This window comes from Alexandromys fortis, unplaced genomic scaffold (genome assembly GCF_014885135.2).
Source record: "Alexandromys fortis isolate MF-2015 unplaced genomic scaffold, M_Fortis_MF-2015_v1.1 scaffold_13, whole genome shotgun sequence".
Classification (NCBI taxonomy): Eukaryota; Metazoa; Chordata; class Mammalia; order Rodentia; family Cricetidae; genus Alexandromys; species Alexandromys fortis.
Genome location: NW_026067908.1, coordinates 1,734,007 through 1,751,191, shown reverse-complemented (window position 1 = coordinate 1,751,191; position 17,185 = coordinate 1,734,007). Strand labels below are relative to the sequence as shown.

Below are 17,185 nucleotides of genomic sequence, written 5' to 3'. Positions count from 1 at the left end.
TGCTGTGAGTCAGGAAATTATTTTCATGCTACCTTCTAGAAATAGACTGGCCCTCATGGTAGTATTTATTTCCATTCTGTTTTTTTAAAACTCAGTTTTTGCTCTCTGTTATGCACATGGAGACACAGACAAAGAATGTAATGGAATAAAATAAGGAAAACCACTTCAAGAATCTCCAGACATTAGAGGAAGACAAGATTTTTAACATTTAATATTGTCCACATGTGTGAGATCAATTATAAGCCAATATTGCACAGAAGATGATGGGATAGAGATGGAGAAGACATTCAGAGATGGTGCTTAAATTAAATATGAAAGGACCATAGAGTAATCAAGTTTTTAAACAGTGAGATATTTGAAAGCTATATAGCTCCAAATTGTGAAACAGGATCAGGAAGAGGAAGGGTCTTGTTCAGAGCCTCCAGCTTAGAATGTGGCAGGACCTCTGTCCTGGATCTCTGCCTAGGGCTTTGTACTACTTCCCAATGTAAGCAATTGGGCATTTGCTAGAAAACTTCCCTTGGATGTGGCAGTTGGAAACAGCAAGTAGAAAACAGAACAGGTAGAGAGAGAACAGCATATGTTTTAAGCAGGGCATGGAAGAAGCTCAGAAATACCTTCTCTGGCGGGAGACGTGAAGTCTGTGACCTTTTGAAATTAGAGCTTTGCCTGTTATTACAAAGGCACCTTCCTTTCAACCTTGTAGAATAAAAGATTCCTCTAAGAGTGTTTGTTTTGCTATTATTCGCTGGGTCATAAAGACCCTCGGTGCCCTTTACAAAAGGTTTGCTTCTACAGTGACCAGCTTCTCATTATAATTCCTGGGCATCTTCCAGTGTTGCTAAGTGCTTTACAATGAACACACGACAGCAAAGGAGAAACCAAGCTCATTACAGCCACATTCTGAGGGAATTTCTTGGATACTTCCAAGATACCAAAGTCAAGTCATGTTTGCAGAAGCATCTTGGCCACAAATAGTCACGACTTTGCTTCTTTGCTATTATATATTCTTCCTCCAACTCAGCCAAAGGGACCCCTGGATTGTTTACTAAAATGTTTATATTGGGACTAAGGAAATGCCCAAACTGTAAAGATCAGATGGAGTAGTTGAATTAAAAGTACAGGTCAGATGATTCCTGCTCCTGGAAACATCACAATAAAAACTACTCAAATTTTGAGTACTCTCTTCTAGAAGTAAGTCTGTTTTTTAATGAGTAAAGAGTTTGAATCACCCTAAAAAGATCTTAAGTTGGAACATATATATCTCTCTCTTCTCAGTCTTTCAATAACTGTGTGTCTTATGTTAGGTATCTGGCACATAGTAAACGTTTATTGTTTCTCTATATATCCACCTCTGTGTCTCTCTCTGTCTCTGTCTCTGTCTTTCTGTCTCTCTCTCTGTCTCTCTCTCTCTCTCTCTCTCTCTCTCTCTCTCTCTCTCTCTCTCTCTCTCTCTCTCTCTCTCTCTCTGTCTCTCACACACACATACACACACCAGCACTCAGAATAGGTATTCTATTTGTGTGTTTATCTTCTCCCTTTCCCAGTTTGTGTGTCTATTTCTGTATGCACCAATCTCCTTTTCTATGCAGTCTGTGTCTCTTGCAATTGAATTTGAATTGACCTTCTACTGTTGTTATCACTCTTTATTTCTTAGGAAAAATTTTGTGAATGGTCTCCCCACTGATAGAGAGGTCTCTATAAACCAATCCTCCTTGATCAGCCTGAATTTTATACCATATTATTGAAGGCCTTTCTGCCTTAAAATTCAGTTTCAGAACCACAAATCAATGTGGCTTTCAGTTTTGTGTTTTGATTTTAATTCAGCTTTGCAATTATTAATATATGAATGATATAGTTGTCATGCTCTCTTTGACTCTTTACTTAGATAGCACCCATCAGGTTAAACCTAGGTTCCAAAGACTGTGACACTGGATCAGGTTTTTGCTTTGCCTCATCCCATTTTCACTTTCCATAATATTGCTATCAAAGGTTATTTCAGCTACAACATTGGAGACAGTATTGGAGGATTCGTGAAATATCCTGCTCCAAATTCTAGTCTTAGCTTCCTTCATGCCTGTGAGGCATAGTCCAGAAGAATCTGTTCATTGTGCTCCAAGGACACATTCTCTCTCTCTCTCTCTCTCTCTCTCTCTCTCTCTCTCTCTCTCTGTGTGTGTGTGTATGTGTGTGTGTGTGTGTACACCTATCATCTGCCTTTTCTTTGGTCAAACACTCGTAAGAATTGCTATTCATGATTACAGATAAATTTTCCCTCTCTTACACCCTCAAGGAAATGTAGATCTCCTTCCTTTCCTTTCCCCTGTTTTTTTTTTAATTTCTGTGTGTGTATTTCTCTTTGAAACAATGTATTATACCTCCTGGACTGGATTCATTAATATATGCTAAAACTGTATGAAATGATGCATCATGCCTCATTCACCTGGTCTGGACCAATTCTGTGAGTGATATTTTTATTCTGATTTAATGCTTGATGTTCTAAGACATTGTTTTCCCTTATGTCTATCATCTTGTGGTGCTAAAGAGAACTCTCATCAGGACTTCTCTTTCTTAATGGTCATTTTCTCATTCCATTTCTGAAAGTTCCATGTGCCCAACACTGGAAATCTTCTGCCAGTTAGATTAGTTCAGCTCATATATTGAGAATGAAAATTAAAAAACAACATCCAGACACTGAACAATAAGAGCCCTTCTGAAACAGCTAGCATTTTTTTAAAGGATCCACAAATGAATGTGAATAAGCTGAGCGAGAAAGGGAGATTAAATGATGCCCAGCTCCAGAGATGTTGAGATGTTAATCTTCAGAGTTGGTGCCAGTTAGCACACACTTTCAATGACAGCAAAAGGGATCTACTAGATGATTCAGAGAGTCTGGAATTTCATCAAACTCAGAGAAAAGGCAAACTCCCTGAAGAGAAGTTAAGAGATGGATGTCCACCCACATCTGACTCCAAGAGCTCTGGAGCAAACCTGGTGACAGATCCTGTTTGGGCTGTGTTATTAAAAGAATTGATGGACTGGAGAATTTAAATAGGCAGGAAAGAGGTGACTATTTTAACAAAATATAAACACTCTAGTAGTTAAATATGGGCCCAGTTCTCAGGTAAAGAAGTGGTTAAGAAAATAGGTTTATCTCCTCTCAGAGGAAGCTCCTACTCCAGAGTGGAAGACAAAATTCACACATGAGTAACTGTGACCAAGAACCTTGCTGTAAAAGAGTCAGTACATGAAGCCTAATGGAGTTCAAAGAAGTGCTCCTCCTAATGAGCCAACAGGGTACAGATAATGCCACAAAAGACGCCTAGTGTAAATGTTTGATTCATGGCAGGAAGACACTAAGTATGTATTCTTTCTTATTTTCCTTTTTGCACCTTTCAACACTATTGTCTCTTTGCTTGGTTGTTTAATTTCTGAGGTAAGGTTTTGGTATGGGCTCAGGGCTGGCTTCAGCGTGCAGCTCTCCTGTCTCATCCTCCTGCTAGGCTTTTGAACACACCACCACATCTTGCATGGCTTCCTTTGACTCATTAGTGCATTAATTCATTTCTTCATTTTTTCCATACCACAGGATAGTGGATGTGTCTTTGTGGTCAGGAAATAAGCAGAAAATAGCCTTGCTTAGTCCATGATGGATTTGGCCAAGGCAGTACAGAGGAAAAGGGCTCTAACCCAGTGAAACCTTTGCTCACCTGGCCTATGCACAAACTCCACATGACATCTTCTGTGCACCTATACATGCATATTACAAAAAGCCTATTTCTATTTCTGAAATCCTGCTTCCTGACTAGAGTGGGAGTTAAACTTTATATTTCTTCAATGTTCAATACCAAATGGCTTATGGGAGCCCTGGCAGAGTGGTTTCAAATAAGCATTTTAATGTAGAATAAAGGTCAACGTGCTAGAATTTGAAACCATTAATCCTTTTGCTCTTAAGGAAGACTGTACTTTAACAGAATAAATAACAGATTAAATAATAAGAGTTCTTGAAATTCCAACAAGAAAAAATTACACATTACATTGTTGAGAGTTGAAACCAAGGAGACCTTAATGTTCTCTCCTTCGTTTTACTATTTTAGGTTGCCAAGATTTAAAAGGTAAAGAGAAATTGTTCTTTAATTTCCCTTTGTTTTGTGGGTAGAGAGAGTGTTTAAGTCTTTGAAGGTTAAGGGATCAATTGTATTGGAAAATAAGCCCTTAGTTTATAGGGAGAAGAAGGTCATCATCACAGCCTGGAGAACAGAAGCCCCATGCTAACTGTTGCAGCTTTCAGCCAGTAAAGCCCACAAGGGACAGGAAAATACATCTATCAAAGTGGACCACCAAACTGCCCAAGACAGTTACCCCAGGGGGACTATCTAGATCCAAATCAAATGTTATCCCTCTACAAAGGCTCCTGTTACTTCTCAATCCATGTTATGACACCTCTACCTCTGATGTTACATAAATAGCTACTTACATATCTATTTCTTATAGTCTATCCCAGGCTGTTTACCAAATCTGTTGTCTTCTTGCACAATTTTAAATAGAACTTGAGGTTATTGATTAAAAAAGAAATGTTGTTTACTGCATTCTGTCTGTGTTCCAGAAATTGCACTAAGCACGTTAGTGGTCAATGTAACTTTCACCATAACCCTACAGAGATGATCATCTGATAAGAAACAGAATTAAGGTGCTAGGTAAACTACCTCAGATCTCAGTGACAAGAGAGTGATAAAGCCAAATTTCCAACCTGAGTCTGCAGAGGACTTATGAGGATTTTTATACATCACACACTGGAGACTTGTATTGCAGACAATGAACATCACTGATATTTCTAAATAAAGCAGAGAGACAAGCAAACATAAACTGAAGAAGCTTCTCTGAGGCAGGAGAACCTGTTGTGGGAAGACAAGTGAAAAGAACACTGCTCACCCAACTAGACAAATAGGAAGCACCAAACACCCAGCATTGAGATACTAAGGAGACTTTAAAGAGTGAGCGTTGGCCAGTCCTCGGGGCTAGGATTTTGTGAAGATAGCTAAATTTGGGGTCATAAGGGGCTGTTTTCTGGCTTGGGGGCCTGGGTAGATTGTGGTGCTGTGTACAGTGAGTGGAAGCATGAAACTCCTTGAAATGAGGGTCCCGGGGAGGACTTTCCTGTCCAATATCCAGGCCAACAGGAGGATAGCATCTTCCCATGCAGCCTGCATTTGCACTGAAGTGTTCCCATTTTCTAGGTGAGAAGACTGAAGAAGAGCAGGCATGGTCTTGCTCATAGTCTTTCATGGAATGTGACATATAAAAACCAAATAACTATTCGTTGATTGAAGCCTTCAAAGTGTGATACACACTTTGAGATGTCATCATCTTTTGACTTTCAACATTCCTCTTGACCTCTGAAAGTGGAGCAGAACAAAATACATAGGACTAGAAGCCCTTGGCCATTGAAGCTTCCTTAGAGAAAACAGATCTGCAAACTAAGGGCATTAAGCATAGTGCTTGAAGAAGAAAATTATGCCCAATGCTTTCAATTTAATCCAGTTCAGAATCTGAATTCACCAGGCTGCTGACTTAGTCCAAATGATACATTTTGAAAGCTGAAAGATCTCGGCATAAAGTTCTTGTCTTTGTGTTTAGTGTTTTCATCTCAATATAGTTCCTTTGTATTATTCCTAAGTTCTCTCAGTTTCTTGCCATCCTAAAATACTATCATACTTGAGAGTCTGGAGTTCATTTTCTGTTCTTAATGGACTTTATAGTTAGGGCTTGGCATCAGGCCAGACATTGAAATAAGCTGCATTAATTAGGAAAACATAACCCAAATTTTCCATAAGCCCCTATTATTCATTAGCTATAAATACCTCAAATGCTCTTGAACTGAGTCTTTTCAAGGCTAGCTAGCTAAATCTTCTATTACAAAATGAGCAGCTAAGATTCAAATAGTTTAAATGACTAACACTATGGAATCTTTCTGTTTTATACCAGGCATCTAAACTCAGAACTCCTTCTAATTTATAAAGCAATCAAAAAACTAGATACTGAGATCAACTTTCTAGGATCAGAGGTATCACTCAGAGGTAGCACATCTGTACAATAAGCATGAGGCTTTGGATTTGATCATCAGCATGAAAGAAAAGAAAGAGAGAGAGTAGGAGAGATGGGGGAAGGAAGGAGAGAAAAAGAAGGAGAAGGAAGGGCTGGAAGGAAGAATGGAGGAAGAAAGAAGAGAAGGAGGAATGGAAAATGATAAAGCCAAGGTAAACTACTTAAAATACAACTTACGTAGTTAGTTCATACAAGTACATAACAAATCATATATTTATTGATTCAATAAAAAAAAAAAAAAAACATTTACAGCCAGGCAGTGGTGGTGTAGGCCGTTAGTTCCAGCACTCTGGAGGCAAAGGCAGATGGATCTCTGTGAGTTCAAGGCCAGTCTGGTCTACAGAGTAAGAGCCAGAACAGGCTCCAGTGGTACACACAGAAGCTCTGTCTCAAACAAAAAATAATTACTGAGTTTCTGCTGCACATTAGAGTTTATAGATATAGCAATGAACAGGAACAATGAAATCCTCATTTCCCTATGGTCTTCAGGCTACAAGGTACAGTGATATTATATATTTAGTAACAAGAGAATGACCTGTGCCCCAGTAGAATATATGCAGGATGAAGATGAACTGGTCATAGAGGCCATTTTGAGGAATTAATACTTAGGTTAGCATGGGAGTTTGAACTTGGTGTTCAGTTACTTACTCTAGCACTTACTTGCTGTGTCACTTTGGAAAAACCCTGGAGCTTCTTTAGGTCTCAGTGTCCAATCTGTTCAGTAAGAATAAAAATAATTATTATACCTAGAGCTTAAGGAGAATAAAATTAGTTAATATTTAGAAATCACATACTCAGTACTATAACAGATTTTTATATAAAGTCATAAAAAAGCTGAGGCCCAAACGATGCAAACAAGGTAACTAGACAAGTAACAAGGAAAAAGAGTGTTCCTGGCAGACAGCACCATTATAAAAGTCTGGGAAAGACACTCCACTCTAAGTTACTGAAAGGAGCCAAGGGCCGTTAAGATAGAAGTTCCCCGTTTGTTCTGGAAAGATACATGCGGCGTATTGATAATGGAGTCAAGGCATTTGGAAATCATGTTACATTTTATCCGAAGACATGAACTCTCACAGAAAGACTTAAAGCACAGATACTCTTAATCACATTTGGGGTTTTGGAAGGCCTTTGGTTGGTGAGATTTGAATTGCTTGCAGTGACTTAGGAAGAAAAAGCGAGTCAGAGTCAAGAGCAAAACAGGACACAGACTTCTCCTCTTCCCAGCCAGGGCTTTTCTCATGCTGCACAGCGTTTTTCTAATGTGCTCTGATGGAGGCATGCCATGGTAACTGCTTTCTCTTCACTTCTGGATGTTTGTAGTGCTTACCCTTTGAGCTGTATCGCCTTCATTAAGTGAATGTCCTGTTCCCCTGACCAAGAATGTAATTACTGAAGGAAAGATCAGATTAAAATTGAGTTTCTGTAATGGGCCATTTGTTTGGAAGGCAGCCTGAAGGTATTTCTGAGGACTTTAATAAGGGGGGGGGGGGCAATAGAACTTCTGTGACAATGATGATTATTAGGGCAATTGAACCCCAGGCATAGCCGGCTTCTACATCAGTGAGTCATCCCTTGCTTTTTCTAAGGCTTGTAATTGGATGAGATTTGTTTTCCTCTGCAGTCTAGACTCTCAGATGGAAGGGACCTTAAAGGTCATCAAGTCCAATGCCTTACCAAACCTTGGTCCCTCCCTGTCTAAGGAACTCTTTTCAGTAGATCGTCCAGTCCTGGCTAACATACCTGTACTGACAAGAAACTCATTGCCCCTAAAGACATCCCATGCTGAAGTAAAGGACTCTGAGTGGAGTTTCTCTCTCTCTCTCTCTCTCTCTCTCTCTCTCTCTCTCTCTCTCTCTCTCTCTCTCAGTTCAGCACATCCCATATCCTCTCTGATTCTGCTGCAGTGAGTCTGTGGGATTTACCTGCCCATGTTGCTATTTAGAAATTCTTAGCATCACTCTGTCCTGTGCCTCCTCTCCTACAGTTCTGTCCCTGTGCATTACAAATAACCAAGGAAACTGAACACTGAAGTGGCTTAAATAACAATGAAGTTTATTCCTTTCTCACAAAATGATCCTGCATTGAGTAATCTCTCTATACCCTACATCCAGCTGTGCTTCCCACATTGTTAGCAACTCATGTTCCTTCCAATGCCTTGAATAACCTTCACCTAGGATGTTGTGTTGCCTACAGAGTCAAATTTAGATCCTGTCAAGGTCTAATTGGTTGAAAGAAGAAAGGGAGGATAGAGAAAGTAAACCTATTGATTTAAAATTCGGACCTCAAATGGCACATGTCAAATTCAGTTGCAGTCCCCTAGGCAGGCTATAGTGACTTGACTAGACTTCACTGGAGTGAGACTGCTCCAGGAAAGTGATCTAGCCATGCCTAGACAGAGGGGAAGAAGATTACCAGCCTTCACTATGCCCTGTGAGGTCATTCTACTGCCAACATTATTCTCTTTTGGTTCTCCTTATGACATGTTGTAAAATCTGAATATAGTGAAAGTCACTGAGTGTTTGGTGCAGACAGCTCAGCCCCACACATAGAAGTCATGCTCCTTAACAAGGCCTTTCAGTTGTCATGTATGCAATTAGGGGAAAATTCTATCCAGGGATTCTGGTTAAGGTCAAAAAGGATAATTGTGTCAGTTAATGCAATTTCAGTTTGATTCAGTGTCAGAAAACATGAAATAGTTTGGTTTCAGCCTTCAAGCTATTGGCTTCATGACTTATCTGACTGGCTAGTCAAAAGCTTTATTGTTCACTTGGAATACAAATGCAACTATATTCTCTGTCATTCCAAAGTGAAACCTACTTTTAAAAAAGGCTCATAAAATAGAATTTTCTACTTTATAGGCATTGGCGATCTATATGAGGAAACAATCCAAAGAGTGCAGTGGGAACCAGCGTTAGCAGAAGTAACAACAGTGATACCAATATGCATCGCTAGTGGCAGCATCCATTTCCCAAGCACTTATGTGCCAGGCTGTGGGCCAAGTGCCTCATATAAAGCCTAGGATTGATTTTCATAGTATTCCTTTGGGAGAAGCACTTCACCCTGTTTTATGGATGAGACTCGTTGGGCTCAGAGGATTTAAGTCATTTGATCAGGGGTATGACTGGAAATTGGCAGGCGTAGGATTTTAGTCTAAAACTTTAAACCTCCACAACTCTCTCCTAAATTGAGAAGATCTTATGCAATTCTGTGTGGACAGCTTACTCAGCAAACGCGTACAGACTACTTATTATATGCTAAGAACATTTTTGGAAACTAGGAAGATAAATTGTATTAACTGGTGAACTTATCTAGTTCTTAATAAAGAGAAACAATTTGACAACAACCTCAAACTTCACCAGCCTTTTTGAACATGTCCTCACAAGGTATTTTTCTCTTTATTTAACTATAAATGTGTCCTTAGCCCACCCTTAGGCAATTGCCTGTACTTTAGACCCCGTTTGATCTTAGCACAGTTGTCCATATATGTTCTACATAGTAAATGTGTCATTAGCTGGGATTCCCTTTAAAGCAGCAAAATCCCTCTTGCTCTTTGTAATGAAGAGACTAAAGAAGAAGGTGGCGAGAGACCTGGACTCCAAATTCCCCACTGGCTATAGCTCATTTCTGTTTCACTTCATAGCATAAATTCTCCAATGGATTGTCCATACCCCTTCTTCCCACTTGGTTATTTGATTTCACTCTTTTCCATAAGCTCTTGTTGGGCTGTGTCCTCCAACAATCTTGTAAAACAGCCTTCATCGTGGTCGTTTTAGATACTAAGCCAATGCCTTGTCAATTCTAAACAATGATTGATTCTCTGTTTTTGTGTTACTGGATCCTCTAGCAGCTCTTCCCTGGATTAAATTATAAGATGCGTCTTAAGTACTTTCTTCTTAAGACTTCCAACTACCACACTCCCTTGATCTTTCTCCTCCATGGCACCTCTCTTAAGATCCTTTGTGGTATTTTATTTTATTATCTTTTTAATATTCTTGGGTATTTTTACTTACATGTATGCCTTTGTGCCTGTGGATGCCAGAAAAGGGCATCAGATTTCCTGAGACTGGAATTACAAACAGTTGTAAGTGGCCATGTGGGCAGTGGGACTTGAACCTAGATCCTCTGAAAGAGAAGCCAGTGCCCTTAACAACCTAACCATCTCTCCAGTCTATATATTGTTTTCTAAATTATTGGTAACTCTAGTTGCTTTTCCTTCTTCTTTTCTCTTTTCTTTCCTACATACTAATCAGGGAAATATAAACTGTTCCATAGCTTTAAATGTCAGCTATATGCTAATGAGTTCCATATCTACATTTTCAACCTTAGCTTCTCAACTCTAGACTGGTACAATCAAACTGCAGACACAGCATCTTTATACAGATGTCTAATGGGCATGTCGAAATGAATACATCCGAAACAGAAATTCAAGTCTTCTCCATTACAGTAAATAGCCTCAAGTAAAAACCTGGAGGCTATCATTAATTCCTCTTTCTCTCACATTTCATATCTAGTCTATTAATGCATCTCAGTCTGACTGTTTCTAATACATATCTCCAATAAAATTACTGCCTTCTATATCCATAATTCAAGTCCAAGTCAGTATAATATTTTGTACTATTCAAATAGCCCTTGACTTTCTCACTAATTCATGCACCACAGAATGCACTCTGTGTTTACTAGAAACACAAAAGCCTACTAGTATCGCTCTATGCTTAGAAAATTTTACTGACTTTTATTCCAACTTAAAGAGAACTGTGAGTATTGAGAGGAAGTAAAGGGGCCAGAAAGAGGGGACATGGTGGAACTCAGTATTGGTAGGGTGTCATCCAGATATGACAAACACACTGCTTTCTGATGTTCTTCTCAACTTGGAGCTCAAAAAAAGTTGTCTTCTTCAATGAAATATAAGCAATGATCACACATGGTTTATGCTGTAGCAGAGGAAGCTCGGGGCTTGTGAAAAGCCAGAAGTGGTACATGACTAATATGTAGACATCAGGAAAAGGTGAAAATAGAGCTACAGTTTGAAGAAGGGTTTTTTTTTTTCATTTTCTTATTTTATTTTGTTGTTTAGATAGTGATGTGGGATTTCCCTCTTTATGTTGTGAATACCATTTATTAATAAAGGACTACTTTGGACCTATAGCAGGGCAGAACTTAGCTAGGCAGGGAGAACTAAACTGAATGCTGGGAGAAGGAAGGGAGCATGGAGTCAGGGAGAAGGCCACGTAGCCCCGCCGGAGACAGACACTGGAACTTTACCCAGTAAGCCACAGCCTTGTGGTGATACATAAAATAATGGAGATGGGTTAATTTAATATATGAGTTAGCCAGAAATACACTTAAGATATTGGACAAACAGTATTGCAAATAATATGGTTTCTGTGTGGTTATTTCAGGGCTGAACATCCGGGAACTAACTAGCGACCTACTACAACAAGATAGGTGCTAAACCTAAACTCTTCATTCCCACCTCTGCCTCCCAGGGGTAGAATTACAGGCATGTGAAACCATGCCTAGCCAAAGGAGTAAAGTCTGGAGTTTAAAGTTCAAGCTGGTTTTAATCAGTAACAAGTAGAGGAAGAAAATGAGGAAGGTACAGCAGGAATATGTGGTTGACAGACAGTTCATCAAGACTAAAGAATGCAGACAGGTGCATAGCTGGCAGGTTATAAAAGAGCTCGGAAATTTAGCTTTATAGAGATCCAAGAAAGCAGCCAGGTGAACAAGTCTTATTATTTGTTGTTTAAATGTGGTATTTTCTTTTAACTTTGCATATCAAAATAATCTCCTAATTTGCATTAGGAGTTTCCTGTAATGATGGTACAGAACATAGTTTATATAAATTTGTACCTGACCTAATTTTGGATATGAAATCTATCACATATTACAGAAGCTAACTGAATGGCTTTCTGTAACAAATTCATCATTATCTACTAGTGTCTGCATGAATCAATATATAAATTATACATTAACAACTAGATCAGTACAAAAGAGGGGGGAGCAATAATATGAGCAAATGGTCATGACCATAATGGGGATACACACAGAAACAGCTGACTTGAGTTAGTGGGAGCTCACTGACTCTGGACTGATAGCAGGGAAGTTTTCAAAGGATCAAACTAGGCCCATAAAATGTGGGTGTCAGTTGTGTGGCTTGGCCAGTCTGTGGGGCCTCTGGCAGTGGGACCAGGACTTTTCCCTAGTGCTTGAACTGGCTTTTTTGGAGGCCATTCTTTTTGAAGGGATACCTAGATATTGGGGGGGGAGCCTTGGCCCTGCCTCAAAGTGATGTGTTAGACTTTGTTGACTCCATTTGGGAAACCTTATCTTCTCGGAGGAGTGAATGGGGGTTGGGGTGGGAGAAAGTGGGGGGAACAGTAGGAGGGGAAGGAGTGGGAACTAGGATAGATATGTAAAATGAAAAAAGATCATTTTAAGAATAAATATCATAATAAAAAATAAAACAAAATAAAAATTAAAGAAAAATACTTGACTCATAAAAACTGTTTGAGATTTTCCCATATATCATATATTTCCATATATCCTAATGTTTTTGGTATAAATATATGTTTATGACTCTAGTATTTAACTTGAGAAAGACATACAGGTTTTTGATGTAGTAGTATTGTGAGTACTTACTATAACAACACAAATAACTTCAGAAGTCAGACATTTGCTTTCATAGATCCTGCTAATTTAAAATTATAGATAATACCTCAAAGCAGTATGACATACCTTCAGGTGTGTATATAACAATATATATGAGTCTAGCAATCGCTAATGATATAGGGTACTTCTAGACAGATACATGTGAGAAGTACTTTAAATATGGTACAGAGAGGCAGTAATTTTGTCTTGGAACAGCCAGGAATCTTTCAAAGAAGCAGCAGCATCTGAATGTGGCCTTGAAGTATGCTGGGAAGTTCCAGAGAGTTAACAAAAGGGAATGTCATTTGAGGAGTACAGATATCACAAGAGCAAAGAGTTGTGCAAATACATGTGATATTCTAGAAACAAATTTCTGATGACTAAAGGGAGCTTCCATGGTAGTGGATGAGCATCCTCTGCCTCTGAATAACAACTCTCTGGGTTTCTATGTCACCTGTCAAAAAGTTGAGCAATGTGATCTCTAAAAGGTCTTTGTTTTGTTTTGTTTTGTTTTTGTTTTTGTCGGGGAATGAATGAAGTTAGTCTGTCAAGCTAAAAAGCAGAATCACTGCCCTCAAGCTAAATTTTCTATGGGATGCTCATTTCTGTGCTAGTCTCTCAGGTCAACAAAACAAGCTGTAATGAGATATGGATGTCTCCTTCATTCCTCTTGCCCAGTACTATGCCTGGAAGTGTGTCTGTGAAGAGTTATGTAGGCTTCTAAATTGAATTCCTTTTTCTCTTATCTCACACCTCCCTGAGATTCTGGAGATCTTTGAGCTTGCATGGAAAGCAAGTGCTGCATCACTCGTCTCAGGCAGTATTGCCCAATGGCTGGTAGTAAAGGTCGAGCATTGTCTCCAAAGATAAATGTCTCATGCTACCCTCCTTATCCCATGGTCTTTGAAATATTCTCTTACCATAGCAGTGATCTGATGTGGGAAGGTCATATGTCTATCTGTTGCTTTCTTTGGTTAATTAATAAAGAAACTGCTTGGTCAGAACATAGGTGGGTGGAGGAGACCAAACAGAATGCTGGGAAGAAGGGAGGTGAGCCAGACGCGATGGAGCCAACCGCCAGCTCAGACATGCTGAATCTTTCCTGGTAAGACACCACCTCATGGTGCTACACAAATTATTAGAAATGGGTTAAACAAGATATGAGAGTTAGCCAAGAAGAGGCTAGATATAATGGGCCAGGCAGTGTTTATATGAATACAGTTTGTGTGTTGTTATTTTGGGACATAAGTTAGCCAGGTGCCCGGGAGCTGGGTGGCAGGAATGTAGCTCACTGCTCCTTCTACAGTGATCCAATCCTCCCTCCTCTGTTTATACTGGCTTGAGGTCCATACAGGTGCATAAAGGACTTCCATGTGTCAGACATGCTATTAGACTGTGGATCTAAAACAGAAGCTACATAGTCTTCACCAGAAAGAATCACCAATTTGGTGAAGATAGTAGAAAGAGAGGCATTAGCTTTTGGTTGCCAGAGTGGAAAAGGTATTCATTCCTTTATCCACTAAAATTCATGAATGAATAAGAAGGTCCTAACTTCAGGTAGCACAGAAACCAGTTTTGTTTAATTTTTTAGACAATAGAAAGATGCTCAATTTTAGATACATGCCTATACCTTTCAGAAGTGGGAGTTTTATGTTCTGAATCAGGGAAGGCTTTGTAGAAAAGGTTTGGAGGCATCATGGTTTCTCAATGAATTAGTCCTTTGTCATCATAGTCACCTTCATCCTTTACCCTTTTGTGTCATGAGTCTATGAATCTGACTCAGTATAAACATCTCAAATTATTTTCTAATCATGTTAAAATGACATGTCTTTCTCACATCTTTACATTCAATACATCTGTCTTTATTTGTTATAGCTAACATATGTTTTAACCTTGCTTTTTTGGTCAAGGTTAACAGAATCAACTTTATCCTTATCATTCCCTTATCTATTTTTTAATTGATTTTTATTGAGCTCTACGTTTTTCTCTGCTCCCCTCCCTGCTTCTCTCCTCCCTCCAACGCTCCCCCAAAGTCCCCATGCTCCCAATTTACTCAGTAGATCTTGTCTTTTTCTACTTTCCATGTAGATTAGATCTATGTATGTCCCTCTTAGTGTCCTCATTGTTGTCTAAGTTCTCTGGGATTGTGATTTGTGGGCTGTTAACCTTGCTTTTTAAACTGATCTAGATGTCTCTATTTTTTCATCATACTATTTATACATGTATTCTCTTCCTGTACAAAGTGATATTATGCTGTACAACTGTCATAGAAAAAAGAACCTGCCATCTTATGGATATCACAGTGTCATAGTTTAAATAGAAATTTCTTAGAAAGAAATCACCAAATAAAAATATTTATACTGGTAACAGTATGATTGTTGATTTGGTTAAATTTAAGTCTACCATTTTGTTTTTTATTTTTTATTTGCTTTGCTTGGTTTCATTCTTTTTTGTTTGTTTGCTTTGAGACAGGATCTCAAGTAAGTAAAACAGGATGACCTCAAGCTGACAATCCTCAAACCTGAGCCTTCTGAATCTTGTGATTTCAGGCATGGAGTATGATGCAGTACCATGCAACCTGAAGAATTCTTTTTCATTTTTTAATTGATTAGATATAACTCACTATAGCATTGTTTTAGAGAATATTTATGGTGTTAATTATGTTTCTATATCATGATCTAATTTCAAATGTTATAGTAGCTCATATATAATATAGGAACCTCAGTAATGCATTTCCCTACCTTCACCTCCTAGCCTTTTTGCTATTATTGTTATAAATCAAGTTTCTACATGTTTTATAAATCCTTACTATATTTTTATTATTTTGTTTGAACATTGCAATGTCTTTGAAGTTTATTTAAACAGTAAGACATATTCTTATATTTTTCTATATACTTAAATAACAAGAATCTTAAGCTTTTCTGATGCTCTTACTTTTGAAGTGGTTGATGCATATCTCCAACCTCCCATCTAGGGCACTTTCCTTCTACCTGAAGGGCTTCCTTTACTACCTCTATGAGTAGTAAATTTTTAAAAATTGGATTATGTTATGTTAATATGGTTTTCTTTGTGTTTCCTTTGCTTAGAATCTATTGAATTTCTTGGACAAACAAATTTCTCTTTTTATCCAAAAATGAAAACAATTACACCTAGTTTTTCTTTGACTGTTCTTCTCTTGCCAGCCCCACCTTTCTCTCAGAGATTCCAGGTCCATGTTCATCATACCAGCCTAGTTCTTTCATGGCCCACTAATGTTTCACAGGTTGGGAGGGTGGAATATTTATTTTCTTCTTTGTATTTCTTTCCAAATGATGTATATGGACACATTACTTCATTTTCAGTTGTGCTGGTCTTTTCATCTATATAGCTCTTTCCATCCAATATTCGTGTTAAGGTAATATATTCTAGTGTTCTCTAGAAATTTGATTGGGTTTTGTATGTGTGTCTATATGTTTGTGTGTGTGTGTGTGTATGTGTGTGTGTGTGTCTGTGTTGATATTGTGTCTTCTGGTAACTTTTGGAATACAGAAACCCCAGTTGTAACTATTGTAATGTCAATTTCTAATGATTTATGAGTTTTTTAAATTACTTTTTAATAAGAGATGTTTTCTTGCTTCTTTGCATAACATGGCTTTTTTCTGTGTGCATGTGTGTGTATGCAATCATTAATTGAGTGACTAAACTTTACACTATTGGGCAATGGACATTTCCTTACTCACTACATTCTTTTTTTTTTTATTAAAAAAAATTTCTGCCTCCTCCCGCCTCCCATTTCCCTCCCCATCTCCCTTTTCCCTCCCCCTCCTCCCACTCTTCTCCCCCTTCCCCCCACTCCTCTCCCCCGCAGTCAGGGTTCCCTGCCCTGTGGAAAGTCCAAAGTCCTCCCCCCTCCATCCTGGTCTAGGAAGGTAAACATCCAAACTGGCTAGGCTCCCGCAAAGCCAGAGAATGAAGTAGGATCAAAACCCAGTGTCATTGTCCTTGGCTTCTCAGCAGCCCTCATTGTCCGCCATATTCAGAGAGTCCGGTTTTATCCCATGCTTTTTCAGTCATAGTCAAGCTGGCCTTGGTGAGCTCCCAATAGATCAGCCCCACTGTCTCCGTGGGTAGGTGCACCCCTTGTGGTCCTGACTTCTTTGCTCATATTCTCCCTCCTTCTGCTCCTCATTGGGACATTGGGTGCTCAGTCCAGTGCTCCAATGTGGGTCTCTGTCTCTATCTCCATCCATCTCCAGATGAAGGTTCTATGGTGATATGCAAGATATTCATCAGTATGGCTATAGGATAGAGTCATTTCAGGTTCCCTGTCCTCAGCTGCCCCAGGAACTAACTGGGGACATTGCCCTGGGCACCTGGGAGCCCCTCTAGGTCCAAGTCTCTTGCCAACCCTAAGATGGCTCCCTTAATTAAGATATGTGCTTCCCTG

At 39.0% G+C, this 17,185-nt stretch overlaps 1 protein-coding gene across 3 annotated transcripts in view; it reads left to right on the top strand.

Moving 5' to 3' along the window:
• Positions 1-17,185, top strand: part of LOC126497934 (BEN domain-containing protein 5) — a 1,095,425-nt gene that overhangs the window by 625,902 nt on the left and 452,338 nt on the right. Inside the window, exon 1 of one of the 3 annotated variants that reach the window (XM_050136198.1) lies at positions 13,813-13,864. The exons of 1 other annotated variant lie outside the window; for it this stretch is intronic. The gene's annotated coding sequence lies outside the window, so the exon portion shown is untranslated. Of the gene's footprint in view, positions 1-13,812; positions 13,865-17,185 lie in introns of those variants that run through there. One more of the 3 variants, XM_050136201.1, reaches the window with a different exon arrangement.